The sequence below is a fragment of the Carcharodon carcharias genome (genome assembly GCF_017639515.1).
Source record: "Carcharodon carcharias isolate sCarCar2 chromosome 19 unlocalized genomic scaffold, sCarCar2.pri SUPER_19_unloc_4, whole genome shotgun sequence".
Classification (NCBI taxonomy): domain Eukaryota; kingdom Metazoa; phylum Chordata; class Chondrichthyes; order Lamniformes; family Lamnidae; genus Carcharodon; species Carcharodon carcharias.
In genome coordinates this window covers 104,397-130,495 of record NW_024470568.1, presented here as the reverse complement: position 1 = coordinate 130,495, position 26,099 = coordinate 104,397, and positions in this window count along the sequence as shown.

Here is a 26,099-nt window from a genome sequence, read left to right as displayed (position 1 = left end):
GGGAGTGGGTAGGTCTGGGAGTGGGTAGGTCTGGGAGTGGGTAGGTCTGGGAGTGGGTAGGGCTGGGAGTGGGTAGGGCTGGGATTGGGTAGGTCTGGGAGTGGGTAGCCTGGGATTGGGTAGGTCTGGAAGTGGGTAGGTCTGGGAGTGGGTAGCCTGGGAGTGGGTAGGTCTGGGAGTGGGTAGGTCTGGGAGTGGGTAGGGCTGGGAGTGGGTAATCTGGGAGTGGGTAGCCTGGGAGTAGGTAGGTCTGGAAGTGGGTAGGGCTGGGAGTGGGTAGCCTGGGAGTGGGTAGGTCTGGGAGTGGGTAGGTCTGGGAGTGGGTAGGTCTGGGAGTGGGTAGCCTGGGAGTGGGTAGCCTGGGAGTGGGTAGCCTGGGAGTGGGTAGATCTGGGAGTGGGTAGGGCTGGGAGTGGGTAGGTCTGGGAGTGGGTAGGGCTGGGAGTGCGTAGGGCTGGGAGTGGGTAGGTCTGGGAGTGGGTAGCCTGGGAGTGGGTAGGGCTGGGAGTGGGTAGGGCTGGGAGTGGGTAGGTCTGGGAGTGGGTAGGGCTGGGAGTGTGTAGCCTGGGAGTGGGTAGGTCTGGGAGTGGGTAGCCTGGGAGTGGGTAGGTCTGGGTTTGGGTAGCCGGGGAGTGGGTAGGGCTGGGAGTGGGTAGCCTGGGAGTGGGTAGCCTGGGAGTGGGTAGGTCTGGGAGTGGGTAGCCTGGGAGTTGGTAGGTCTGGGAGTGGGTAGGGCTGGGAGTGGGTAGCCTGGGAGTGGGTAGGTCTGGGAGTGGGTAGGTCTGGGAGTGGGTAGGTCTGGGAGTGGGTAGCCTGGGAGTGGGTAGCCTGGGAGTCAGTAGGTCTGGGAGTGGGTAGGTCTGTGAGTGGGTAGGGCTGGGAGTGGGTAGCCTGGGAGTGGGTAGCCTGGGAGTGGGTAGCCTGGGATTGGGTAGGGCTGGGAGTGGGTAGCCTGGGAGTGGGTAGGTCTGGGAGTGGGTAGGTCTGGGAGTGGGTAGCCTGGGAGTGGGTAGGGCTGGGAGTGGGTAGGTCTGGTAGTGGGTAGCCTGGGAGTGGGTAGCCTGGGAGTGGGTAGCCTGGGAGTGGGTAGCCTGGGAGTGGGTAGGTCTGGGAGTGGGTAGCCTGGGAGTGGGTAGGGCTGGGAGTGGGTAGCCTGGGAGTGGGTAGGTCTGGGAGTGGGTAGCCTGGGAGTGGGTAGCCTGGGAGTGGGTAGCCTGGGAGTGGGTAGGTCTGGGAGTGGGTAGCCTGGGAGTGGGTAGGGCTGGGAGTGGGTAGGTCTGGGAGTGGGTAGCCTGGGAGTGGTTAGGGCTGGGAGTGGGTAGGTCTGAGAGTGGGTAGCCTGGGAGTGGGTCGCCTGGGAGTTGGTAGCCTGGGAGTGGGTAGGGCTGGGAGTGGGTAGGTCTGGGAGTGGGTAGCCTGGGAGTGGGTAGCCTGGGAGTGGGTAGGGCTGGGAGTGGTTAGGGTTGGGAGTGGGTAGGGCTGGGAGTGGGTAGGGCTGGGAGTGGGTAGCCTGGGAGTGGGTAGCCTGGGAGTGGGTAGGGTTGGGAGTGGGTAGCCTGGGAGTGGGTAGGTCTGGGAGTGGGTAGCCTGGGAGTGGGTAGGGCTGGGAGTGGGTAGGGCTGGGAGTGGGTAGGTCTGGGAGTGAGTAGCCTGGGAGTGGGTAGCCTGGGAGTGGGTAGCCTGGGAGTGGGTAGGGCTGGGAGTGGGTAGGGCTGGGAGTGGGTAGCATGGGAGTGGGTAGGGCTGGGAGTGGGTAGGTCTGGGAGTGGGTAGCCTGGGAGTGGGTAGCCTGGGAGTGGGTATCCTGGGAGTGGGTAGCCTGGGAGGGGTAGCCTGGGAGTGGGTAGGGCTGGGAGTGGGTAGCCTGGGAGTGGGTAGGTCTGGGAGTGGGTAGCCTGGGAGTGGGTAGGGCTGGGAGTGGGTAGCCTGGGAGTGGGTAGGTCTGGGAGTGGGTAGCCTGGGAGTGGGTAGCCTGGGAGTGGGTAGGGCTGGGAGTGGGTAAGTCTGGGAGTGTGTAGGTCTGGAAGTGGGTAGCCTGGGAGTGGGTAGCCTGGGAGTGGGTAGCCTTGGAGTGGGTAGATCTGGGAGTGGGTAGGGCTGGGAGTGGGTAGGTCTGGGAGTGGGTAGGTCTGGGAGTGGGTAGGGCTGGGAGGGCGTAGGGCTGGGAGTGGGTAGGTCTGGGAGTGGGTAGGTCTGGGAGTGGGTAGGGCTGGGAGTGGGTAGGGCTGGGAGTGGGTAGGTCTGGGAGTGGGTAGCCTGGGAGTGTGTAGGTCTGGAAGTGGGTAGGTCTGGGAGGGGGTAGGGCTGGGAGTGGGTAGCCTGGGAGTGGGTAGGTCTGGGAGTGGGTAGGTCTGGGAGTGGGTAGGGCTGGGAGTGGGTAGCCTGGGAGTGGGTAGCCTGGGAGTAGGTAGGTCTGGAAGTGGGTAGGGCTGGGAGTGGGTAGCCTGGGAGTGGGTAGGTCTGGGAGTGGGTAGCCTGGGAGTGGGTAGCCTGGGAGTGGGTAGATCTGGGAGTGGGTAGGGCTGGGAGTGGGTAGGTCTGGGACTGGGTAGGGCTGGGAGTGCGTAGGGTTGGGAGTGGGTAGGTCTGGGAGTGGGTAGCCTGGGAGTGGGTAGGGCTGGGAGTGGGTAGCGCTGGGAGTGGGTAGGTCTGGGAGTGGGTAGGGCTGGGAGTGGGTAGCCTGGGAGTGGGTAGCCTGGGAGTGGGTAGATCTGGGAGTGGGTAGCCTGGGAGTGGGTAGGGCTGGGAGTGGGTAGGGCTGGGAGTGGGTAGGGCTGGGAGTTGGTAGGTCAGGGAGTGGGTAGGTCTGGGAGTGGGTAGCCTGGGAGTGGGTAGGTCTGGGAGTGGGTAGGTCTGGGAGTGGGTAGCCTGGGAGTGGGTAGGTCTGGGAGTGGGTAGCCTGGGAGTGGGTAGGGCTGGGAGTGGGTAGGTCTGGGAGTGGGTAGCCTGGGAGTGGGTAGCCTGGGAGTGGGTAGGGCTGGGATTGGGTAGGGTTGCGAGTGGGTAGGGCTGGGAGTGGGTAGGGCTGGGAGTGGGTAGCCTGGGAGTGGGTAGCCTGGGAGTGGGTAGGGTTGGGAGTGGGTATCCTGGGAGTGGGTAGGTCTGGGAGTGGGTAGCCTGGGAGTGGGTAGGGCTGGGAGTGGGTAGGGCTGGGAGTGGGTAGGTCTGGGAGTGGGTAGCCTGGGAGTGGGTAGCCTGGGAGTGGGAAGCCTGGGAGTGGGTAGGGCTGGGAGTTGGTAGGGCTGGGAGTGGGTAGGTCTGGGAGTGGGTAGCCTGGGAGTGGGTAGGGCTGGGAGTGGGTAGGTCTGGGAGTGGGTAGCCTGGGAGTGGGTATCCTGGGAGTGGGTATCCTGGGAGTGGGTAGCCTGGGAGGGGTAGCCTGGGAGTGGGTAGGGCTGGGAGTGGGTAGCCTGGGAGTGGGTAGGTCTGGGAGTGGGTAGCCTGGGAGTGGGTAGGGCTGGGAGTGGGTAGCCTGGGAGTGGGTAGGTCTGGGAGTGGGTAGCCTGGGAGTGGGTAGGGCTGGGAGTGGGTAAGTCTGGGAGTGTGTAGGTCTGGAAGTGGGTAGCCTGTGAGTGGGTAGCCTGGGAGTGGGTAGCCTTGGAGTGGGTAGATCTGGGAGTGGGTAGGGCTGGGAGTGGGTAGGTCTGGGAGTGGGTAGGTCTGGGAGTGGGTAGGGCTGGGAGGGCATAGGGCTGGGAGTGGGTAGGTCTGGGAGTGGGTAGGTCTGGGAGTGGGTAGGTCTGGGAGTGGGTAGGGCTGGGAGTGGGTAGGGCTGGGAGTGGGTAGGTCTGGGAGTGGGTAGCCTGGGAGTGGGTAGGTCTGGAAGTGGGTAGGTCTGGGAGTGGGTAGCCTGGGAGTGGGTATCCTGGGAGTGGGTAGCCTGGGAGGGGTAGCCTGGGAGTGGGTAGGGCTGGGATTGGGTAGCCTGGGAGTGGGTAGGTCTGGGAGTGGGTAGCCTGGGAGTGGGTAGGGCTGGGAGTGGGTAGCCTGGGAGTGGGTAGGTCTGGGAGTGGGTAGCCTGGGAGTGGGTAGCCTGGGAGTGGGTAGGGCTGGGAGTGGGTAAGTCTGGGAGTGTGTAGGTCTGGAAGTGGGTAGACTGGGAGTGGGTAGCCTGGGAGTGGGTAGCCTTGGAGTGGGTAGATCTGGGAGTGGGTAGGGCTGGGAGTGGGTAGGTCTGGGAGTGGGTAGGTCTGGGAGTGGGTAGCCTGGGAGTGGGTAGCCTGGGAGTGGGTAGGGCTGGGAGTGGGTAGCCTGGGAGTGGGTAGGTCTGGGAGTGGGTAGCCTGGGAGTGGGTAGGGCTGGGAGTGTGTAGGGCTGGGAGTGGGTAGGTCTGGGAGTGGGTAGCCTGGGAGTGGGTAGCCTGGGAGTGGGAAGCCTGGGAGTGGGTAGGGCTGGGAGTTGGTAGGGCTGGGAGTGGGTAGGTCTGGGAGTGGGTAGCCTGGGAGTGGGTAGGGCTGGGAGTGGGTAGGTCTGGGAGTGGGTAGCCTGGGAGTGGGTATCCTGGGAGTGGGTATCCTGGGAGTGGGTAGCCTGGGAGGGGTAGCCTGGGAGTGGGTAGGGCTGGGAGTGGGTAGCCTGGGAGTGGGTAGGTGTGGGAGTGGGTAGCCTGGGAGTGGGTAGGGCTGGGAGTGGGTAGCCTGGGAGTGGGTAGGTCTGGGAGTGGGTAGCCTGGGAGTGGGTAGGGCTGGGAGTGGGTAAGTCTGGGAGTGGGTAGGGCTGGGAGTGGGTAGCCTGGGAGTGTGTAGCCTGGGAGTGGGTAGCCTTGGAGTGGGTAGATCTGGGAGTGGGTAGGGCTGGGAGTGGGTAGGTCTGGGAGTGGGTAGGTCTGGGAGTGGGTAGGGCTGGGAGGGCGTAGGGCTGGGAGTGGGTAGGTCTGGGAGTGGGTAGGTCTGGGAGTGGGTAGGTCTGGGAGTGGGTAGGGCTGGGAGTGGGTAGGGCTGGGATTGGGTAGGTCTGGGAGTGGGTAGCCTGGGAGTGGGTAGGTCTGGAAGTGGGTAGGTCTGGGAGTGGGTAGCCTGGGAGTGGGTAGGTCTGGGAGTGGGTAGGTCTGGGAGTGGGTAGGGCTGGGAGTGGGTAATCTGGGAGTGGGTAGCCTGCGAGTAGGTAGGTCTGGAAGTGGGTAGGGCTGGGAGTGGGTAGCCTGGGAGTGGGTAGGTCTGGGAGTGGGTAGGGCTGGGAGTGCGTAGGGCTGGGAGTGGGTAGGTCTGGGAGTGGGTAGCCTGGGAGTGGGTAGGGCTGGGAGTGGGTAGGGCTGGGAGTGGGTAGGTCTGGGAGTGGGTAGGGCTGGGAGTGGGTAGCCTGGGAGTGGGTAGGTCTGGGAGTGGGTAGCCTGGGAGTGGGTAGGTCTGGGTTTGGGTAGCCGGGGAGTGGGTAGGGCTGGGAGTGGGTAGCCTGGGAGTGGGTAGCCTGGGAGTGGGTAGGTCTGGGAGTGGGTAGCCTGGGAGTTGGTAGGTCTGGGAGTGGGTAGTCTGGGAGTGGGTAGGGCTGGGAGTGGGTAGCCTGGGAGTGGGTAGCCTGGGAGTGGGTAGCCTGGGATTGGGTAGGGCTGGGAGTGGGTAGCCTGGGAGTGGGTAGGTCTGGGAGTGGGTAGGTCTGGGAGTGGGTAGCCTGGGAGTGGGTAGGGCTGGGAGTGGGTAGGTCTGGTAGTGGGTAGCCTGGGAGTGGGTAGCCTGGGAGTGGGTAGCCTGGGAGTGGGTAGCCTGGGAGTGGGTAGCCTGGGAGTGGGTAGGTCTGGGAGTGGGTAGCCTGGGAGTGGGTAGGGCTGGGAGTGGGTAGCCTGGGAGTGGGTAGGTCTGGGAGTGGGTAGGTCTGGGAGTGGGTAGCCTGGGAGTGGGTAGCCTGGGAGTGGGTAGGTCTGGGAGTGGGTAGCCTGGGAGTGGGTAGGGCTGGGAGTGGGTAGGTCTGGGAGTGGGTAGCCTGGGAGTGGTTAGGGCTGGGAGTGGGTAGGTCTGAGAGTGGGTAGCCTGGGAGTGGGTCGCCTGGGAGTTGGTAGCATGGGAGTGGGTAGCCTGGGAGGGGTAGCCTGGGATTGGGTAGGGCTGTGAGTGGGTAGGTCTGGGAGTGGGTAGCCTGAGAGTGGGTAGCCTGGGAGTGGGTAGCCTGGGAGTGGGTAGGGCTGGGAGTGGGTAGCCTGGGAGTTGTTAGGGCTGGGATTGGGTAGCCTGGGAGTGGGTAGGGCTGGGAGTGGGTAGGCCTGGGAGTGGGTAGCCTGGGAGTGGGTAGGTCTGGGAGTGGCTAGGTCTGGGAGTGGGTAGGTCTGGGAGTGGGTAGGCCTGGGAGTGGGTAGGTCTGGGAGTGGGTAGCCTGGGAGTGGGTAGGGCTGGGAGTGGGTAGCCTGGGAGTGGGTAGGTCTGGGAGTGGGTAGCCTGGGAGTGGGTAGGGCTGGGAGTGGGTAGCCTGGGAGTGGGTAGATCTGGGAGTGGGTAGGGCTGGGAGTGGGTAGGGCTGGGAGCGGGTAGGGCTGGGAGTGGGTAGGGCTGGGAGTGGGTAGGTCTGGGAGTGGGTAGGTCTGGGAGTGGGTAGCCTGGGAGTGGGTAGGTCTGGGAGTGGGTAGCCTGGGAGTGGGTAGGGCTGGGAGTGGGTAGGTCTGGGAGTGGGAAGCCTGGGAGTGGGTAGCCTGGGAGTGGGTAGGGCTGGGAGTGGGTAGGGTTGGGAGTGGGTAGGGCTGGGAGTGGGTAGGGCTGGGAGTGGGTAGCCTGGGAGTGGGTAGCCTGGGAGTGGGTAGGGTTGGGAGTGGGTAGCCTGGGAGTGGGTAGGTCTGGGAGTGGGTAGCCTGGGAGTGGGTAGGTCTGGGAGTGGGTAGGGCTGGGAGTGGGTAGGTCTGGGAGTGAGTAGCCTGGGAGTGGGTAGCCTGGGAGTGGGTAGCCTGGGAGTGGGTAGGGCTGGGAGTGGGTAGGGCTGGGAGTGGGTAGCCTGGGAGTGGGTAGGGCTGGGAGTGGGTAGGTCTGGGAGTGGGTAGCCTGGGAGTGGGTAGCCTGGGAGTGGGTATCCTGGGAGTGGGTAGCCTGGGAGGGGTAGCCTGGGAGTGGGTAGGGCTGGGAGTGGGTAGCCTGGGAGTGGGTAGGTCTGGGAGTGGGTAGCCTGGGAGTGGGTAGGGCTGGGAGTGGGTAGCCTGGCAGTGTGTAGGTCTGGGAGTGGGTAGCCTGGGAGTGGGTAGCCTGGGAGTGGGTAGTGCTGGGAGTGGGTAAGTCTGGGAGTGTGTAGGTCTGGAAGTGGGTAGCCTGGGAGTGGGTAGCCTGGGAGTGGGTAGCCTTGGAGTGGGTAGATCTGGGAGTGGGTAGGGCTGGGAGTGGGTAGGTCTGGGAGTGGGTAGGTCTGGGAGTGGGTAGGGCTGGGAGGGCGTAGGGCTGGGAGTGGGTAGGTCTGGGAGTGGGTAGGTCTGGGAGTGGGTAGCCTGGGAGTGGGTAGGTCTGGGAGTGGGTAGGTCTGGGAGTGGGTAGGGCTGGGAGTGGGTAGGGCTGGGAGTGGGTAGGTCTGGGAGTGGTTAGCCTGGGAGTGTGTAGGTCTGGAAGTGGGTAGGTCTGGGAGTGGGTAGGGCTGGGAGTGGGTAGCCTGGGAGTGGGTAGATCTGGGAGTGGGTAGGTCTGGGAGTGGGTAGGGCTGGGAGTGGGTAGCCTGGGAGTGGGTAGCCTGGGAGTAGGTAGGTCTGGAAGTGGGTAGGCTGGGAGTGGGTAGCCTGGGAGTGGGTAGGTCTGGGAGTGGGTAGCCTGGGAGTGGGTAGCCTGGGAGTGGGTAGATCTGGGAGTGGGTAGGGCTGGGAGTGGGTAGGTCTGGGACTGGGTAGGGCTGGGAGTGCGTAGGGCTGGGAGTGGGTAGGTCTGGGAGTGGGTAGCCTGGGAGTGGGTAGGGCTGGGAGTGGGTAGCGCTGGGAGTGGGTAGGTCTGGGAGTGGGTAGGGCTGGGAGTGGGTAGCCTGGGAGTGGGTAGCCTGGGAGTTCGTAGATCTGGGAGTGGGTAGCCTGGGAGTGGGTAGGGCTGGGAGTGGGTAGGGCTGGGAGTGGGTAGGGCTGGGAGTTGGTAGGTCTGGGAGTGGGTCGGTCTGGGAGTGGGTAGCCTGGGAGTGGGTAGGTCTGGGAGTGGGTAGGTCTGGGAGTGGGTAGCCTGGGAGTGGGTAGGTCTGGGAGTGGGTAGCCTGGGAGTGGGTAGGGCTGGGAGTGGGTAGGTCTGGGAGTGGGTAGCCTGGGAGTGGGTAGCCTGGGAGTGGGTAGGGCTGGGATTGGGTAGGGTTGCGAGTGGGTAGGGCTGGGAGTGGGTAGGGCTGGGAGTGGGTAGCCTGGGAGTGGGTAGCCTGGGAGTGGGTAGGGTTGGGAGTGGGTAGCCTGGGAGTGGGTAGGTCTGGGAGTGGGTAGCCTGGGAGTGGGTAGGGCTGGGAGTGGGTAGGGCTGGGAGTGGGTAGGTCTGGGAGTGGGTAGCCTGGGAGTGGGTAGCCTGGGAGTGGGAAGCCTGGGAGTGGGTAGGGCTGGGAGTTGGTAGGGCTGGGAGTGGGTAGGTCTGGGAGTGGGTAGCCTGGGAGTGGGTAGGGCTGGGAGTGGGTAGGTCTGGGAGTGGGTAGCCTGGGAGTGGGTATCCTGGGAGTGGGTATCCTGGGAGTGGGTAGCCTGGGAGGGGTAGCCTGGGAGTGGGTAGGGCTGGGAGTGGTTAGCCTGGGAGTGGGTAGGTCTGGGAGTGGGTAGCCTGGGAGTGGGTAGGGCTGGGAGTGGGTAGCCTGGGAGTGGGTAGGTCTGGGAGTGGGTAGCCTGGGAGTGGGTAGGGCTGGGAGTGGGTAAGTCTGGGAGTGTGTAGGTCTGGAAGTGGGTAGCCTGGGAGTGGGTAGCCTGGGAGTGGGTAGCCTTGGAGTGGGTAGATCTGGGAGTGGGTAGGGCTGGGAGTGGGTAGGTCTGGGAGTGGGTAGGTCTGGGAGTGGGTAGGGCTGGGAGGGCGTAGGGCTGGGAGTGGGTAGGTCTGGGAGTGGGTAGGTCTGGGAGTGGGTAGGTCTGGGAGTGGGTAGGGCTGGGAGTGGGTAGGGCTGGGAGTGGGTAGGTCTGGGAGTGGGTAGCCTGGGAGTGGGTAGGTCTGGAAGTGGGTAGGTCTGGGAGTGGGTAGCCTGGGAGTGGGTATCCTGGGAGTGGGTAGCCTGGGAGGGGTAGCCTGGGAGTGGGTAGGGCTGGGATTGGGTAGCCTGGGAGTGGGTAGGTCTGGGAGAGGGTAGCCTGGGAGTGGGTAGGGCTGGGATTGGGTAGCCTGGGAGTGGGTAGGTCTGGGAGTGGGTAACCTGGGAGTGGGTAGCCTGGGAGTGGGTAGGGCTGGGAGTGGGTAAGTCTGGGAGTGTGTAGGTCTGGAAGTGGGTAGCCTGGGAGTGGGTAGCCTGGGAGTGGGTAGCCTTGGAGTGGGTAGATCTGGGAGTGGTTAGGGCTGGGAGTGGGTAGGTCTGGGAGTGGGTAGGTCTGGGAGTGGGTAGCCTGGGAGTGGGTAGCCTGGGAGTGGGTAGGGTTGGGAGTGGGTAGCCTGGGAGTGGGTAGGTCTGGGAGTGGGTAGCCTGGGAGTGGGTAGGGCTGGGAGTGGGTAGGGCTGGGAGTGGGTAGGTCTGGGAGTGGGTAGCCTGGGAGTGGGTAGCCTGGGAGTGGGAAGCCTGGGAGTGGGTAGGGCTGGGAGTTGGTAGGGCTGGGAGTGGGTAGGTCTGGGAGTGGTTAGCCTAGGAGTGGGTAGGGCTGGGAGTGGGTAGGTCTGGGAGTGGGTAGCCTGGGAGTGGGTATCCTGGGAGTGGGTATCCTGGGAGTGGGTAGCCTGGGAGGGGTAGCCTGGGAGTGGGTAGGGCTGGGAGTGGGTAGCCTGGGAGTGGGTACGTGTGGGAGTGGGTAGCCTGGGAGTGGGTAGGGCTCGGAGTGGGTAGCCTGGGAGTGGGTAGGTCTGGGAGTGGGTAGCCTGGGAGTGGGTAGGGCTGGGAGTGGGTAAGTCTGGGAGTGTGTAGGTCTGGAAGTGGGTAGCCTGGGAGTGGGTAGCCTGGGAGTGGGTAGCCTTGGAGTGGGTAGATCTGGGAGTGGGTAGGGCTGGGAGTGGGTAGGTCTGGGAGTGGGTAGGTCTGGGAGTGGGTAGGGCTGGGAGGGCGTAGGGCTGGGAGTGGGTAGGTCTGGGAGTGGGTAGGTCTGGGAGTGGGTAGGTCTGGGAGTGGGTAGGGCTGGGAGTGGGTAGGGCTGGGAGTGGGTAGGTCTGGGAGTGGGTAGCCTGGGAGTGGGTAGGTCTGGAAGTGGGTAGGTCTGGGAGTGGGTAGCCTGGGAGTGGGTAGGTCTGGGAGTGGGTAGGTCTGGGAGTGGGTAGGGCTGGGAGTGGGTAATCTGGGAGTGGGTAGCCTGGGAGTAGGTAGGTCTGGAAGTGGGTAGGGCTGGGAGTGGGTAGCCTGGGAGTGGGTAGGTCTGGGAGTGGGTAGGTCTGGGAGTGGGTAGGTCTGGGAGTGGGTAGCCTGGGAGTGGGTAGCCTGGGAGTGGGTAGCCTGGGAGTGGGTAGAACTGGGAGTGGGTAAGGCTGGGAGTGGGTAGGTCTGGGAGTGGGTAGGGCTGGGAGTGCGTAGGGCTGGGAGTGGGTAGGTCTGGGAGTGGGTAGCCTGGGAGTGGGTAGGGCTGGGAGTGGGTAGGGCTGGGAGTGGGTAGGTCTGGGAGTGGGTAGGGCTGGGAGTGGGTAGCCTGGGAGTGGGTAGGTCTGGGAGTGGGTAGCCTGGGAGTGGGTAGGTCTGGGTTTGGGTAGCCGGGGAGTGGGTAGGGCTGGGAGTGGGTAGCCTGGGAGTGGGTAGCCTGGGAGTGGGTAGGTCTGGGAGTGGGTAGCCTGGGAGTTGGTAGGTCTGGGAGTGGGTAGTCTGGGAGTGGCTAGGGCTGTGAGTGGGTAGCCTGGGAGTGGGTAGCCTGGGAGTGGGTAGCCTGGGATTGGGTAGGGCTGGGAGTGGGTAGCCTGGGAGTGGGTAGGTCTGGGAGTGGGTAGGTCTGGGAGTGGGTAGACTGGGAGTGGGTAGGTCTGGTAGTGTGTAGCCTGGGAGTGGGTAGACTGGGAGTGGGTAGCCTGGGAGTGGGTAGCCTGGGAGGGATAGCCTGGGAGTGGGTAGCCTGGGAGTGGGTAGCCTGGGAGTGGGTAGCCTGGGAGTGGGTAGGTCTGGGAGTGGGTAGCCTGGGAGTGGGTAGGGCTGGGAGTGGGTAGCCTGGGAGTGGGTAGGTCTGGGAGTGGGTAGCCTGGGAGTGGGTAGCCTGGGAGTGGGTAGCCTGGGAGTGGGTAGGTCTGGGAGTGGGTAGCCTGGGAGTGGGTAGGGCTGGGAGTGGGTAGGTCTGGGAGTGGGTAGCCTGGGAGTGGTTAGGGCTGGGAGTGGGTAGGTCTGAGAGTGGGTAGCCTGGGAGTGGGTCGCCTGGGAGTGGGTAGCATGGGAGTGGGTAGCCTGTGAGGGGTAGCCTGGGATTGGGTAGGGCTGTGAGTGTGTAGGTCTGGGAGTGGGTAGCCTGAGAGTGGGTAGCCTGGGAGTGGATAGCCTGGGAGTGGGTAGGGCTGGGAGTGGGTAGCCTGGGAGTTGTTAGGGCTGGGAGTGGGTAGCCTGGGAGTGGGTAGGGCTGGGAGTGGGTAGGTCTGGGAGTGGGTAGTCTGGAAGTGGGTAGGGCAGTGAGTGGGTAGCCTGGGAGTGGTAGGTCTGGGAGTGGGTAGGGCTGGGAGTGGGTAGCCTGGGAGTGGGTAGGGCTGGGTGTGGGTAGCCTGGGAGTGGGTAGGGCTGGGAGTGGGTAGGGCTGGGAGTGGGTAGCCTGGGAGTGGGTATCCAGGGAGTGGGTAGGGCTGGGTGTGGGTAGCCTGGGAGTGGGTAGGGCTGGGAGTGGGTAGGTCTGGGAGTGGGTAGCCTGGGAGTGGGTAGCCTGGGAGTGGGTAGGGCTGGGAGTGGGTAGGGCTGGGAGTGGGTAGCCTGGGAGTGGGTAGCCTGGGCGTGGGTAGCCTGGGAGTGGGTAGGTCTGGGAGTGGGTAGGGTTGGGAGGGCGTAGGGCTGGGAGTGGGTAGGTCTGGGAGTGGGTAGGTCTGGGAGTGGGTAGCCTGGGAGTGGGTAGGTCTGGGAGTGGGTAGGTCTGGGAGTGGGTAGGGCTGGGAGTGGGTAGGGCTGGGAGTGGGTAGGTCTGGGAGTGGGTAGCCTGGGAGTGTGTAGGTCTGGAAGTGGGTAGGTCTGGGAGTGGGTAGGGCTGGGAGTGGGTAGCCTGGGAGTGGGTAGGTCTGGGAGTGGGTAGGTCTGGGAGTGGGTAGGGCTGGGAGTGGGTAGCCTGGGAGTGGGTAGCCTGGGAGTAGGTAGGTCTGGAAGTGGGTAGGGCTGGGAGTGGGTAGCCTGGGAGTGGGTAGGTCTGGGAGTGGGTAGCCTGGGAGTGGGTAGCCTGGGAGTGGGTAGATCTGGGAGTGGGTAGGGCTGGGAGTGGGTAGGTCTGGGACTGGGTAGGGCTGGGAGTGCGTAGGGCTGGGAGTGGGTAGGTCTGGGAGTGGGTAGCCTGGGAGTGGGTAGGGCTGGGAGTGGGTAGCGCTGGGAGTGGGTAGGTCTGGGAGTGGGTAGGGCTGGGAGTGGGTAGCCTGGGAGTGGGTAGCCTGGGAGTGGGTAGATCTGGGAGTGTGTAGGGCTGGGAGTGGGTAGGGCTGGGAGTGGGTAGGGCTGGGAGTGGGTAGGGCTGGGAGTTGGTAGGTCTGGGAGTGGGTAGGTCTGGGAGTGGGTAGCCTGGGAGTGGGTAGGTCTGGGAGTGGGTAGGTCTGGGAGTGGGTAGCCTGGGAGTGGGTAGGTCTGGGAGTGGGTAGCCTGGGAGTGGGTAGCCTGGGAGTGGGTAGGGCTGGGATTGGGTAGGGTTGGGAGTGGGTAGGGCTGTGAGTGGGTAGGGCTGGGAGTGGGTAGCCTGGGAGTGGATAGCCTGGGAGTGGGTAGGGTTGGGAGTGGGTAGCCTGGGAGTGGGTAGGACTGGGAGTGGGTAGCCTGGGAGTTGGTAGGGCTGGGAGTGGGTAGGGCTGGGAGTGGGTAGGTCTGGGAGTGGGTAGCCTGGGAGTGGGTAGCCTGGGAGTGGGAAGCCTGGGAGTGGTTAGGGCTGGGAGTTGGTAGGGCTGGGAGTGGGTAGGTCTGGGAGTGGGTAGCCTGAGAGTGGGTAGGGCTGGGAGTGGGTAGGTCTGGGAGTGGGTAGCCTGGGAGTGGGTATCCTGGGAGTGGGTATCCTGGGAGTGGGTAGCCTGGGAGGGGTAGCCTGGGAGTGGGTAGGGCTGGGAGTGGGTAGCCTGGGAGTGGGTAGGTCTGGGAGTGGGTAGCATGGTAGTGGGTAGGGCTGGGAGTGGGTAGCCTGGGAGTGGGTAGGTCTGGGAGTGGGTAGCCTGGGAGTGGGTAGGGCTGGGAGTGGGTAAGTCTGGGAGTGTGTAGGTCTGGAAGTGGGTAGCCTGGGAGTGGGTAGCCTGGGAGTGGGTAGCCTTGGAGTGGGTAGATCTGGGAGTGGGTAGGGCTGGGAGTGGGTAGGTCTGGGAGTGGGTAGGTCTGGGAGTGGGTAGGGCTGGGAGGGCTTAGGGCTGTGAGTGGGTAGGTCTGGGAGTGGGTAGGTCTGGGAGTGGGTAGGTCTGGGAGTGGGTAGGGCTGGGAGTGGGTAGGGCTGGGAGTGGGTAGGTCTGGGAATTGGTAGCCTGGGAGTGGGTAGGTCTGGAAGTGGGTAGGTCTGGGAGTGGGTAGCCTGGGAGTGGGTAGGTCTGGGAGTGGGTAGGTCTGGGAGTGGGTAGGGCTGGGAGTGGGTAATCTGGGAGTGGGTAGCCTGGGAGTAGGTAGGTCTGGAAGTGGGTAGGGCTGGGAGTGGGTAGCCTGGGAGTGGGTAGGTCTGGGAGTGGGTAGGTCTGGGAGTGGGTAGGTCTGGGAGTGGGTAGCCTGGGAGTGGGTAGCCTGGGAGTGGGTAGCCTGGGAGTGGGTAGATCTGGGAGTGGGTAGGGCTGGGAGTGGGTAGGTCTGGGAGTGGGTAGGGCTGGGAGTGCGTAGGGCTGGGAGTGGGTAGGTCTGGGAGTGGGTAGCCTGGGAGTGGGTAGGGCTGGGAGTGGGTAGGGCTGGGAGTGGGTAGGTCTGGGAGTGGGTAGGGCTGGGAGTGGGTAGCCTGGGAGTGGGTAGGTCTGGGAGTGGGTAGCCTGGGAGTGGGTAGGTCTGGGTTTGGGTAGCCGGGGAGTGGGTAGGGCTGGGAGTGGGTAGCCTGGGAGTGGGTAGCCTGGGAGTGGGTAGGTCTGGGAGTGGGTAGCCTGGGAGTTGGTAGGTCTGGGAGTGGGTAGTCTGGGAGTGGGTAGGGCTGGGAGTGGGTAGCCTAGGAGTGGGTAGCCTGGGAGTGGGTAGCCTGGGATTGGGTAGGGCTGGGAGTGGGTAGCCTGGGAGTGGGTAGGTCTGGGAGTGGGTAGGTCTGGGAGTGGGTAGCCTGGGAGTGGGTAGGGCTGGGAGTGGGTAGGTCTGGTAGTGGGTAGCCTGGAGTGGGTAGCCTGGGAGTGGGTAGCCTGGGAGTGGGTAGCCTGGGAGGGGTAGCCTGGGAGTGGGTAGGGCTGGGAGTGGGTAGCCTGGGAGTGGGTAGGTCTGGGAGTGGGTAGCCTGGGAGTGGGTAGCCTGGGAGTGGGTAGGTCTGGGAGTGGGTAGGGCTGGGAGTGGGTAGCCTGGGAGTGGGTAGGTCTGGGAGTGGGTAGGGCTGGGATTGGGTAGGGCTGGGAGTGGGTAGGTCTGGGAGTGGGTAGGGCTGGGAGTGGGTAGGTCTGGGAGTGGGTAGGGCTGGGAGTGGGTAGACTGGGAGTGGGTAGCCTGGGAGTGGGTAGGGCTGGGAGTGGGTAAACTGGGAGTGGGTTGGTCTGGGAGTGGGTAGCCTGGGAGTGGGTAGCCTGGGAGTGGGTAGGGCTGGGAGTGGGTAGCCTGGGAGTGGGTAGCCTGGGAGTGGGTAGGGCTGGGAGTGGGTAGCCTGGGAGTGGGTAGGTCTGGGAGTGGGTAGCCTGGGAGTGGGTAGGTCTGGGAGTGGGTAGTCTGGGAGTGGGTAGCCTGGGAGTGGGTAGCCTGGGAGTGGGTAGGGCTGGGAGTGGGTAGGGCTGGGAGTGGGTAGCCTGGGAGTGGGTAGGGCTGGGAGTGGGTAGGGCTGGGTGTGGGTAGCCTGGGTTTGGGTAGGGCTGGGAGTGGGTAGCCTGCGAGTGGGTAGGGCTGGGAGTGGGTAGGTCTGGGAGTGGGTAGGTCAGGGAGTGGGTAGGCCTGGGAGTGGGTAGCCTGGGAGTGGGTAGCCTGGGAGTGTTTAGATCTGGGAGTGGGTAGGCCTGGGAGTGGGTAGCCTTGGAGTGGGTAGCCTGGGAGTGGGTAGCCTGGGAGTGTGTAGGGCTGGGAGTGTGTAGCCTGGGAGTTGGTTGCCTGGGAGTGGGTAGCCTGGGAGTGGGTAGGTCTGGGAGTGGGTAGACTGGGAGTGGTTGGGCTGGGATTGGGTAGGGCTGGGATTGGGTAGGGCTGGGAGTGGGTAGGCCTGGGAGTGGGTAGCCTGGGAGTGGGTAGCCTGGGAGTGGGTAGCCTGGGAGTGGGTAGGTCTGGGATTGGGTAGGTCTGGGAGTGGGTAGGTGTGGGAGTGGGTACGTCTGGGAGTGGGTAGGGCTGGGATTGGGTAGGGCTGGGATTGGTTAGGGCTGGGAGTGGGCAGCCTGGGTGTGGGTAGGTCTGGGAGTGGGTAGGGCTGCGATTGGGTAGGGCTGGGAGTGGGTAGGGCTGGGAGTTGGTAGGGCCGGGAGTGGGCAGCCTGGGTGTGGGTAGCCTGGGAGTGGGTTGCCTGGGAGTGGGTAGGCCTGGGATTGGGTATGTCTGGGAGTTGGTAGGGCTGGGAGTGGGTAGCCTGGGAGTGGGTAGCCTGGGAGTGGGTAGGTCTGGGAGTTGGTAGCCTGGGAGTGGGTAGCCTGGGAGTGGGTAGGTCTGGGAGTGGGTAGCCTGGGAGTGGGTAGCCTTGGAGTGGGTAGGTCTGGGAGTGGGTAGCCTGGGAGTGGGTAGCCTGGGAGTTGGTAGCCTGGGAGTGGGTAGCCTGGGAGTGGGTAGCCTGGGAGTGGGTAGCCTGGGAGTGGGTAGGGCTGGGATTGGGTAGGGCTGGGATTGGGTAGGGCTGGGATTGGGTAGCCTGGGAGTGGGTAGGTCTGGGAGTGGGTAGGTCTGGGAGTGGGTAGCCTGGGAGTGGGTAGGTCTGGGAGTGGGGAGGGCTGGGAGTGGGTAGCCTGGGAGTGGGTAGGGCTGGGAGTGGGTAGGGCTGGGAGTGGGTAGGTCTGGGAGTGGGTAGGTCTGGGAGTGGGTAGGGCTGGGAGTGGGTAGGGCTGGGAGTGGGTAGGGCTGGGAGTGTGTAGCCTGGGAGTTGGTAGCCTGGGAGTGGGTAGCCTGGGAGTGGGTAGGTCTGGGAGTGGGTAGACTGGGAGTGGTTGGGCTGGGATTGGGTAGGGCTGGGATTGGGTAGGGCTGGGAGTGGGTAGGCCTGGGAGTGGGTAGCCTGGGAGTGGGTAGCCTGGGAGTGGGTAGCCTGGGAGTGGGTAGTTCTGGGATTGGGTAGGTCTGGGAGTGGGTAGGTGTGGGAGTGGGTAGCCTGGGAGTGGGTAGGTCTGGGAGTGGGTAGGTCTGGGAGTGGGTAGCCTGGGAGTGGGTAGGGCTGGGAGTGGGTAGGTCTGGGAGTGGGTAGGTCTGGGAGTGGGTAGGGCTGGGATTGGGTAGGGCTGTGATTGGTTAGGGCTGGGAGTGGGCAGCCTGGGTGTGGGTAGGTCTGGGAGTGGGTAGGGCTGCGATTGGGTAGGGCTGGGAGTGGGTAGGGCTGGGAGTTGGTAGGGCTGGGAGTGGGCAGCCTGGGTGTGTGTAGCCTGGGAGTGGGTTGCCTGGGAGTGGGTAGGCCTGGGATTGGGTATGTCTGGGAGTTGGTAGGGCTGGGAGTGGGTAGCCTGGGAGTGGGTAGCCTGGGAGTGGGTAGGTCTGGGAGTTGGTAGCCTGGGAGTGGGTAGCCTGGGAGTGGGTAGGTCTGGGAGTGGGTAGCCTGGGAGTGGCTAGCCTTGGAGTGGGTAGGTCTGGGAGTGGGTAGCCTGGGAGTGGGTAGCCTGGGAGTTGGTAGCCTGGGAGTGGGTAGCCTGGGAGTGGGTAGCCTGGGAGTGGGTAGGGCTGGGATTGGGTAGGGCTGGGATTGGGTAGGGCTGGTATTGGGTAGCCTGGGAGTGGGTGGGTCTGGGAGTGGGTAGGGCTGGGAGTGGGTAGCCTGGGAGTGGGTAGGGCTGGGAGTGGGTAGGGCTGGGAGTGGGTAGGTCTGGGAGTGGGTAGGTCTGGGAGTGGGTAGGGCTGGGAGTGGGTAGGTCTGGGAGTGGGTAGGGCTGGGAGTTTGTAGGTCCGGGTGTGGGTAGGGCTGGGAGTGGGTAGGTCTGGGTGTGGGTAGGGCTGGGAGTGGGTAGGTCTGGGAGTGGGTAGCCTGGGAGTGGGTAGGGCTGGGAGTGGGTAGGGCTGGGAGTGGGTAGGTCTGGGAGTGGGTAGCCTGGGAGTGGGTAGCCTGGGAGTGGGTAGCCTGGGAGTGGGTTCGGCTGGGAGTGGGTAGGTCTGGGAGTGGGTAGGTCTGGGAGTTGGTAGGGCTGGCAGTGGGTAGGTCTGGGAGTGGGTAGCCTGGGAGTGGTTAGGTCTGGGAGTGGGTAGCCTGGGGTGGGTAGGGCTGGGAGTGGGTAGCCTGGGAGTGGGTAGGGCTGGGAGTGGGTAGCCTGGGAGTGGGTAGGGCTGGGAGTGGGTAGCCTGGGAGTGTGTAGCCTGGGAGTGGGTAGGGCTGGGAGTGGGTAGCCTGGTAGTGGGTAGGGCTGGGAGTGGGTAGGGCTGGGAATGGGTAACCTGAGAGTGGGTAGCCTGGGAGTGGGTAGGGCTGGGAGTGGGTAGGGCTGGGAGTGGGTAACCCTGGAGTGGGTAGGGCTGCGAGTGGGTAGCCTGGGAGTGGGTAGGGCTGGGAGTGGGTTGGGCTGGGAGTGGGTAGGGCTGGGAGTGGGTTGCGCTGGGAGTGGTTAGGGCTGGGAGTGGGTAGGGCTGGGAGTGGGTAACCTGGGAGTGGTTAGCCTGGGTTTGGGTAGGGCTGGGAGTGGGTAGGGCTGGCAGTGGGTAGGGCTGGGAGTGGGTAACCAGGGAGTGGGTAGCCTGGGAGTGGGTAGGTCTGGGATTGGGTAGCCTGGGAGTGGGTAGGTCTGGGAGTGGGTAGGGCTGGGAGTGGGTAGCCTGGGAGTTGGTAGGGCTGGGAGTGGGTAGGTGTGGGAGTTTGTAGCCTGGGAGTGGGTAGGGCTGGGAGTGGGTAGGTCTGGGAGTGGGTAGGTCTGGGAGTGGGTAGCCTGGGAGTGGGTAGGGCTGGGAGTGGGTAGGTCTGGGAGTGGGTAGGTCTGGGAGTGGGTAGGGCTGGGAGTGGGTAGGGCTGGGAGTGGGTAGCCTGGGAGTGGGTAGGTCTGGGAGTGGGTAAGGCTGGGAATGGGTAGCCTGGGAGTGGGTAGCCTGGGAGTGGGTAGGTCTGGGAGTGGGTAGGGCTGGGAATGGGTAGCATGGGAGTGGGAAGGTCTGGGAGTGGGTAGCCTGGGAGTGGGTAGGTCTGGGAGTGGGTAGGTCTGGGAGTGGGTAGCCTGGGAGTGGGTAGGTCTGGGAGTGGGTAGGGCTGGGAGTGGGTAGCCTGGGAGTGGGTAGGGCTGGGAGTGGGTAGGGCTGGGAGTGGGTAGGTCTGGGAGTGGGTAGGTCTGGGAGTGGGTAGGGCTGGGAGTGGGTAGGGCTGGGAGTGGGTAGGGCTGGGAGTGTGTAGCCTGGGAGTTGGTAGCCTGGGAGTGGGTAGCCTGGGAGTGGGTAGGTCTGGGAGTGGGTAGACTGGGAGTGGTTGGGCTGGGATTGGGTAGGGCTGGGATTGGGTAGGGCTGGGAGTGGGTAGGCCTGGGAGTGGGTAGCCTGGGAGTGGGTAGCCTGGGAGTGGGTAGCCTGGGAGTGGGTAGGTCTGGGATTGGGTAGGTCTGGGAGTGGGTAGGTGTGGGAGTGGGTAGCCTGGGAGTGGGTAGGCCTGGGAGTGGGTAGGTCTGGGAGTGGGTAGCCTGGGAGTGGGTAGGGCTGGGAGTGGGTAGGTCTGGGAGTGGGTAGGTCTGGGAGTGGGTAGGGCTGGGATTGGGTAGGGCTGTGATTGGTTAGGGCTGGGAGTGGGCAGCCTGGGTGTGGGTAGGTCTGGGAGTGGGTAGGGCTGCGATTGGGTAGGGCTGGGAGTGGGTAGGGCTGGGAGTTGGTAGGGCTGGGAGTGGGCAGCCTGGGTGTGTGTAGCCTGGGAGTGGGTTGCCTGGGAGTGGGTAGGCCTGGGATTGGGTATGTCTGGGAGTTGGTAGGGCTGGGAGTGGGTAGCCTGGGAGTGGGTAGCCTGGGAGTGGGTAGGTCTGGGAGTTGGTAGCCTGGGAGTGGGTAGCCTGGGAGTGGGTAGGTCTGGGAGTGGGTAGCCTGGGAGTGGCTAGCCTTGGAGTGGGTAGGTCTGGGAGTGGGTAGCCTGGGAGTGGGTAGCCTGGGAGTGGGTAGGGCTGGGATTGGGTAGGGCTGGGATTGGGTAGGGCTGGTATTGGGTAGCCTGGGAGTGGGTGGGTCTGGGAGTGGGTAGGTCTGGGAGTGGGTAGCCTGGGAGTGGGTAGGTCTGGGAGTGGGTAGGGCTGGGAGTGGGTAGCCTGGGAGTGGGTAGGGCTGGGAGTGGGTAGGGCTGGGAGTGGGTAGGTCTGGGAGTGGGTAGGTCTGGGAGTGGGTAGGGCTGGGAGTGGGTAGGGCTGGGAGTGGGTAGGGCTGGGAGTAGGTAGGGCTGGGAGTGTGTAGGGCTGGGAGTGGGTAGGTCTGGGAGTGGGTAGGGCTGGGAGTGGGTAGGTCTGGGAGTGGGTAGCCTGGGAGTGGGTAGGGCTGGGAGTGGGTAGGGCTGGGAGTGGGTAGGTCTGGGAGTGGGTAGCCTGGGAGTGGGTAGCCTGGGAGTGGGTAGCCTGGGAGTGGGTTCGGCTGGGAGTGGGTAGGTCTGGGAGTGGGTAGGTCTGGGAGTGGGTAGGGCTGGCAGTGGTAGGTCTGGGAGTGGGTAGCCTGGGAGTGGTTAGGTCTGGGAGTGGGTAGCCTGGGGTGGGTAGGGCTGGGAGTGGGTAGCCTGGGAGTGGGTAGGGCTGGGAGTGGGTAGCCTGGGAGTGGGTAGGGCTGGGAGTGGGTAGCCTGGGAGTGTGTAGCCTGGGAGTGGGTAGGGCTGGGAGTGGGTAGCCTGGTAGTGGGTAGGGCTGGGAGTGGGTAGGGCTGGGAATGGGTAACCTGAGAGTGGGTAGCCTGGGAGTGGGTAGGGCTGGGAGTGGGTAGGGCTGGGAGTGGGTAACCCTGGAGTGGGTAGGGCTGCGAGTGGGTAGCCTGGGAGTGGGTAGGGCTGGGAGTGGGTTGGGCTGGGAGTGGGTAGGGCTGGGAGTGGGTTGGGCTGGGGATGGTTAGGGCTGGGAGTGGGTAGGGCTGGGAGTGGGTAACCTGGGAGTGGTTAGCCTGGGTTTGGGTAGGGCTGGGAGTGGGTAGGGCTGGCAGTGGGTAGGGCTGGGAGTGGGTAACCAGGGAGTGGGTAGCCTGGGAGTGGGTAGGTTAGGGATTGGGTAGCCTGGGAGTGGGTAGGTCTGGGAGTGGGTAGGGCTGGGACTGGGTAGCCTGGGAGTTGGTAGGGCTGGGAGTGGGTAGGTGTGGGAGTTTGTAGCCTGGGAGTGGGTAGGGCTGGGAGTGGGTAGGTCTGGGAGTGGGTAGGTCTGGGAGTGGGTAGGGCTGGGAGTGGGTAGGGCTGGGAGTGGGTAGCCTGGGAGTGGGTAGGTCTGGGAGTGGGTAAGGCTGGGAATGGGTAGCCTGGGAGTGGGTAGCCTGGGAGTGGGTAGGTCTGGGAGTGGGTAGGGCTGGGAATGGGTAGCATGGGAGTGGGAAGGTCTGGGAGTGGGTAGCCTGGGAGTGAGTAGGTCTGGGAGTGGGTAGCCTGGGAGTGGGTAGGGCTGGGAGTGGGTAGGTCTGGGTGTGGGTAGGGCTGGGAGTGGGTAGGTCTGGGAGTGGGTAGCCTGGGAGTGGGTAGGTCTGGGAGTGGGTAGCCTGGTAGTGGGTAGGGCTGGGAATGGGTAGCCTGGGAGTGGGTAGCCTGGGAGTGGGTAGGGCTGGGAGTGGGTAGCCTGGGAGTGGGTAGGGCTGGGAGTGGGTAGCCTGGGAGTGGGTAGCCTGGGAGTGGGTAGGGCTGGGAGTGGGTAGCCTGGTAGTGGGTAGGGCTGGGAGTGGGTAGGGCTGGGAGTGGGTAACCTGGGAGTGGGTAGCCTGGGAGTGGGTAGGGCTGGGAGTGAGTAGCCTGGGAGTGGGTAGCCTGGGAGTGGGTAGGGCTGGGAGTGGGTAGGTCTGGGTGTGGGTAGGGCTGGGAGTGGGTAGGTCTGGGAGTGGGTAGCCTGGGAGTGGGTAGGTCTGGGAGTGGGTAGCCTGGTAGTGGGTAGGGCTGGGAATGGGTAGCCTGGGAGTGGGTAGCCTGGGAGTGGGTAGGGCTGGGAGTGGGTAGCCTGGGAGTGGGTAGGGCTGGGAGTGGGTAGCCTGGGATTGGGTAGCCTGGGAGTGGGTAGGGCTGGGAGTGGGTAGCCTGGTAGTGGGTAGGGCTCGGAGTGGGTAGGGCTGGGAGTGGGTAACCTGGGAGTGGGTAGCCTGGGAGTGGGTAGGGCTGGGAGTGAGTATCCTGGGAGTGGGTAGGGCTGGGAGTGGGTAGGGCTGGGAGTGGGTAGGGCTGGTAGTGTGTAGCCTGGGAGTGGGTATGGCTGGGATTGGGTAGCTTGGGTGTGGGTAGCCTGGGAGTGGGTAGGTCTGGGAGTGTGTAGCCTGGGAGTGGGTAGGTCTGGGAGTGGGTAGCCTGGGAGTGGGTAGCCTGGGAGTGAGTAGGGCTGGGAGTGGGTAGGGCTGGGAGTGGGTAGGTCTGGTTTGGGTAGCCTGGGTGTGGGTAGGGCTGGGAGTGTGTAGCCTGGGAGTGGGTAGGGCTAGGAGTGGTTAGGGCTGGGAGTGGGTAGCCTGGGAGTGGGTAGGGCTGGGAGTGGGTAGCCTGGGTGTGGGTAGGGCTGGGAGTGGGTAGCCTGGGAGTGGGTAGCCTGGGTAGGGTAGGGCTGGGAGTGGGTAGGTCTGGCAGTGGGTAGGTCTGGGAGTGGGTAGCCTGGGAGTGGGTAGCCTGGGAGTGGGTAGGACTTGGAGTGGGTAGCCTGGGAGTGGGTAGCCTGGGAGTGGGTAGCCTGGGAGTGGGTAGCCTGGGAGTGGGTAGGGCTGGGAGTGGGTAGGGCTGGGAGTGGGTAACCCTGGAGTGGGTAGGGCTGCGAGTGGGTAGCCTGGGAGTGGGTAGGGCTGGGAGTGGGTTGGGCTGGGATTGGGTAGGGCTGGGAGTGGGTTGGGCTGGGAGTGGTTAGGGCTGGGAGTGGGTAGGTCTGTGAGTGGGTAACCTGGGAGTGGTTAGCCTGGGTTTGGGTAGGGCTGGGAGTGGGTAGGGCTGGCAGTGGGTAGGGCTGGGAGTGGGTAACCAGGGAGTGGGTAGCCTGGGAGTGGGTAGGTCTGGGATTGGGTAGCCTGGGAGTGGGTAGGTCTGGGAGTGGGTAGGTCTGGGAGTTTGTAGCCTGGGAGTGGGTAGGTCTGGGAGTGGGTAGGTCTGGGAGTTTGTAGCCTGGGAGTGGGTAGGGCTGGGAGTGGGTAGGTCTGGGAGTGGGTAGGTCTGGGAGTGGGTAGCCTGGGAGTGGGTAGGGCTGGGAGTGGGTAGGTCTGGGAGTGGGTAGGTCTGGGAGTGGGTAGGGCTGGGAGTGGGTAGGGCTGGGAGTGGGTAGCCTGGGAGTGGGTAGGTCTGGGAGTGGGTAAGGCTGGGAATGGGTAGCCTGGGAGTGGGTAGCCTGGGAGTGGGTAGGTCTGGGAGTGGGTAGGGCTGGGAATGGGTAGCATGGGAGTGGGAAGGTCTGGGAGTGGGTAGCTTGGGAGTGAGTAGGTCTGGGAGTGGGTAGCCTGGGAGTGGGTAGGGCTGGGAGTGGGTGGGTCTGGGTGTGGGTAGGGGTGGGAGTGGGTAGGTCTGGGAGTGGGTAGCCTGGGAGTGGGTAGGTCTGGGAGTGGGTAGCCTGGTAGTGGGTAGGGCTGGGAATGGGTAGCCTGGGAGTGGGTAGCCTGGGAGTGGGTAGGGCTGGGAGTGGGTAGCCTGGGAGTGGGTAGGGCTGGGAGTGGGTAGCCTGGGAGTGGGTAGCCTGGGAGTGGGTAGGGCTGGGAGTGGGTAGCCTGGTAGTGGGTAGGGCTGGGAGTGGGTAGGGCTGGGAGTGGGTAACCTGGGAGTGGGTAGCCTGGGAGTGGGTAGGGCTGGGAGTGAGTAGCCTGGGAGTGGGTAGCCTGGGAGTGGGTAGGGCTGGGAGTGGGTAGGTCTGGGTGTGGGTAGGGCTGGGAGTGGGTAGGTCTGGGAGTGGGTAGCCTGGGAGTGGGTAGGTCTGGGAGTGGGTAGCCTGGTAGTGGGTAGGGCTGGGAATGGGTAGCCTGGGAGAGGGTAGCCTGGGAGTGGGTAGGGCTGGGAGTGGGTAGCCTGGGAGTGGGTAGGGCTGGGAGTGGGTAGCCTGGGAGTGGGTAGCCTGGGAGTGGGTAGGGCTGGGAGTGGGTAGCCTGGTAGTGGGTAGGGCTCGGAGTGGGTAGGGCTGGGAGTGGGTAACCTGGGAGTGGGTAGCCTGGGAGTGGGTAGGGCTGGGAGTGAGTAGCCTGGGAGTGGGTAGGGCTGGGAGTGGGTAGGGCTGGGAGTGGGTAGGGCTGGTAGTGTGTAGCCTGGGAGTGGGTATGGCTGGGATTGGGTAGCTTGGGTGTGGGTAGCCTGGGAGTGGGTAGGTCTGGGAGTGTGTAGCCTGGGAGTGGGTAGGTCTGGGAGTGGGTAGCCTGGGAGTGGGTAGCCTGGGAGTGGGTAGGTCTGGTTTGGGTAGCCTGGGTGTGGGTAGGGCTGGGAGTGTGTAGCCTGGGAGTGGGTAGGGCTAGGAGTGGTTAGGGCTGGGAGTGGGTAGCCTGGGAGTGGGTAGGGCTGGGAGTGGGTAGCCTGGGTGTGGGTAGGGCTGGGAGTGGGTAGCCTGGGAGTGGGTAGCCTGGGAGTGGGTAGGGCTGGGAGTGGGTAGGTCTGGCAGTGGGTAGGTCTGGGAGTGGGTAGCCTGGGAGTGGGTAGCCTGGGAGTGGGTAGCCTGGGAGTGGGTTCGGCTGGGAGTGGGTAGGTCTGGGAGTGGGTAGGTCTGGGAGTTGGTAGGGCTGGCAGTGGGTAGGTCTGGGAGTGGGTAGCCTGGGAGTGGTTAGGTCTGGGAGTGGGTAGCCTGGGGTGGGTAGGGCTGGGAGTGGGTAGCCTGGGAGTGGGTAGGGCTGGGAGTGGGTAGCCTGGGAGTGGGTAGGGCTGGGAGTGGGTAGCCTGGGAGTGTGTAGCCTGGGAGTGGGTAGGGCTGGGAGTGGGTAGCCTGGTAGTGGGTAGGGCTGGGAGTGGGTAGGGCTGGGAATGGGTAACCTGAGAGTGGGTAGCCTGGGAGTGGGTAGGGCTGGGAGTGGGTAGGGCTGGGAGTGGGTAACCCTGGAGTGGGTAGGGCTGCGAGTGGGTAGCCTGGGAGTGGGTAGGGCTGGGAGTGGGTTGGGCTGGGAGTGGGTAGGGCTGGGAGTGGGTTGGGCTGGGAGTGGTTAGGGCTGGGAGTGGGTAGGGCTGGGAGTGGGTAACCTGGGAGTGGTTAGCCTGGGTTTGGGTAGGGCTGGGAGTGGGTAGGGCTGGCAGTGGGTAGGGCTGGGAGTGGGTAACCAGGGAGTGGGTAGCCTGGGAGTGGGTAGGTCTGGGATTGGGTAGCCTGGGAGTGGGTAGGTCTGGGAGTGGGTAGGGCTGGGACTGGGTAGCCTGGGAGTTGGTAGGGCTGGGAGTGGGTAGGTGTGGGAGTTTGTAGCCTGGGAGTGGGTAGGGCTGGGAGTGGGTAGGTCTGGGAGTGGGTAGGTCTGGGAGTGGGTAGCCTGGGAGTGGGTAGGGCTGGGAGTGGGTAGGTCTGGGAGTGGGTAGGTCTGGGAGTGGGTAGGGCTGGGAGTGGGTAGGGCTGGGAGTGGGTAGCCTGGGAGTGGGTAGGTCTGGGAGTGGGTAAGGCTGGGAATGGGTAGCCTGGGAGTGGGTAGCCTGGGAGTGGGTAGGTCTGGGAGTGGGTAGGGCTGGGAATGGGTAGCATGGGAGTGGGAAGGTCTGGGAGTGGGTAGCCTGGGAGTGAGTAGGTCTGGGAGTGGGTAGCCTGGGAGTGGGTAGGGCTGGGAGTGGGTAGGTCTGGGTGTGGGTAGGGCTGGGAGTGGGTAGGTCTGGGAGTGGGTAGCCTGGGAGTGGGTAGGTCTGGGAGTGGGTAGCCTGGTAGTGGGTAGGGCTGGGAATGGGTAGCCTGGGAGTGGGTAGCCTGGGAGTGGGTAGGGCTGGGAGTGGGTAGCCTGGGAGTGGGTAGGGCTGGGAGTGGGTAGCCTGGGAGTGGGTAGCCTGGGAGTGGGTAGGGCTGGGAGTGGGTAGCCTGGTAGTGGGTAGGGCTGGGAGTGGGTAGGGCTGGGAGTGGGTAACCTGGGAGTGGGTAGCCTGGGAGTGGGTAGGGCTGGGAGTGAGTAGCCTGGGAGTGGGTAGCCTGGGAGTGGGTAGGGCTGGGAGTGGGTAGGTCTGGGTGTGGGTAGGGCTGGGAGTGGGTAGGTCTGGGAGTGGGTAGCCTGGGAGTGGGTAGGTCTGGGAGTGGGTAGCCTGGTAGTGGGTAGGGCTGGGAATGGGTAGCCTGGGAGTGGGTAGCCTGGGAGTGGGTAGGGCTGGGAGTGGGTAGCCTGGGAGTGGGTAGGGCTGGGAGTGGGTAGCCTGGGAGTGGGTAGCCTGGGAGTGGGTAGGGCTGGGAGTGGGTAGCCTGGTAGTGGGTAGGGCTCGGAGTGGGTAGGGCTGGGAGTGGGTAACCTGGGAGTGGGTAGCCTGGGAGTGGGTAGGGCTGGGAGTGAGTAGCCTGGGAGTGGGTAGGGCTGGGAGTGGGTAGGGCTGGGAGTGGGTAGGGCTGGTAGTGTGTAGCCTGGGAGTGGGTATGGCTGGGATTGGGTAGCTTGGGTGTGGGTAGCCTGGGAGTGGGTAGGTCTGGGAGTGTGTAGCCTGGGAGTGGGTAGGTCTG